Source organism: Mus caroli, chromosome 3 (assembly GCF_900094665.2).
Source record: "Mus caroli chromosome 3, CAROLI_EIJ_v1.1, whole genome shotgun sequence".
Lineage (NCBI taxonomy): Eukaryota > Metazoa > Chordata > Mammalia > Rodentia > Muridae > Mus > Mus caroli.
In genome coordinates, this window is record NC_034572.1 from 47,108,429 (window position 1) to 47,110,273 (window position 1,845).

A 1,845-nucleotide genomic window follows, 5' to 3' on the forward strand; every position below is an offset into this window, starting at 1 on the left:
TCTCTCTCTCTCTCTCTCTCTCTCTCTCCCCCCTCTCTCTCTCTCTCTCTCCCTTTCTCTGTCTCTGTCTCTACTACCCTCTCAACTCCCCTCCCCATGCCCTGAATAAACTCTATCCTATATTATACCATGTGTGGCTGGTCCCTCAGGGGGAAGGGATGACTCAGCATGGGCCCTCAGAGGCAGCCCTTCCCCACACCTGACTATGCCTCCATCAAACACATTCCTTCTCTCCTTATCTTTTTATAAAACACAACATTTATAGAGTTTATTTTATTGCCAAGGCATGGTTTTCTATCAGGATTAGTTTTGAGAAATTAGATCTATTTTATTTTATTATTATTATTTTTTTTATTTTACTTTTCCATGTATTTACTTTTGGTGCTCACTGTGTTGTGCTGGCTGGCTCGGAGCTGGCTACATAGACTAGGTCTTTAATCCCAGCACTCTAGAGGCAGAGAGTCAGGAGGATCTCTGGGACTTGGAGGCCAGCCTGGTCCATATAAAAAGTTCCGGGACAGCCAGAGCTACATAGTGCGATCCTGTTTTAAAACAAGACAAGACAACTTCCTGCAGCTTCAAGTGACTCTGTCTCCTAGCATTAATGGTGATTATTTCTTTAGTACAGTTTTATAACTTTTGCTTTTACTAAAGGCTGACTAAACAAAGACCCCCTGAAGATAAACAAGCACACTTGACTATAAAGAGGCTGAAGGAAAATCTTGGAGTGTAGACTGCCAAGGGTGATGTTCAAAACACATCCCCCACCTCCATTCACAGAGACTGGGCTGAGGTTCTTTCTCAGGAGAGAGGAAGGGAGACTGTAAATAGTCTCTCTTAGCTGTGAGGCAGGACTTCTTTGCATACAGTCACTACATCACTATTCAAGAGGGGCAAAGAGCCCATGTCACATGATTCAATTGACTAACCAACTATCATCTGAAATTGAGGTTCTCGGGGCACACCCACAGGGATCTGGGTTCCAGGTCCCCAAAGAATTGAGCAGAGGCACACAGATGCATTAGAAGTGGGACTGAATTATTGAGAAATTAATCTTGGCCCGAGAGCACTTACCTAGCATGTGTGTGGCCCTAGTATGGGAATTTAGTCGCCAGTATGGGAGTTGGGGGTGGTGGGGGGTGGGGTGGGGGGACACAAACAAACCAAAAGTAAAATGAAAGAGTGGATATGCATTTCTCATTCTAGGGGAATGGCCAAGAGCCACCCCAGGTAGGGTTACAAGGTAAGAAATGAAGAAGTATACAAGATTCACAAAAAACCTATGTGTGAAAGCTGAGTTTTTCTAACTTTCTGTAGCAAGCTGGACGCTCATACAAGAAAGCCCTGTGTGATTAAATGTGAACTCAACTTCTGTGAGTTTGGCTGGAATCCCNCCCCNCGCCCCCCCNTCCCCCCCCCCCCCCCCCCCCCCCCAGAGTTCCCTGCTGACTGATGACAGCCCCTAGGCTGAACCCTTGCTGCCCAGCACAGTCCCAAAGCCAGCGGTCCACCTGGTGCTCACAGTGTGAAAGGGGCCCATGGGTGGGCACAGCCTGTGTCTGCAGGGGCCAGAAAAAAACAGTTGTGGAACAAATTGTGCAACCGTTTCCACCTTGTAGTTGTTAACATTTCTCACGGCTATTTCCGAATACCTCACCAGCAGATCATAAGGAAGAAAGAAGGGCTTTAGATTGGGCTTCTTAAAGGCAGGCAATGAGAAGCACAGGGATGAATGCCCGGGCTCTTAGGCCATGGGGTAGTGCTGCCCACTATTGGGGTGGCTCTGCTGTTCTCAGAAAAAAAAACCTGTTCTCTGGAAAAAACCCCATTGACATATTCAGAACT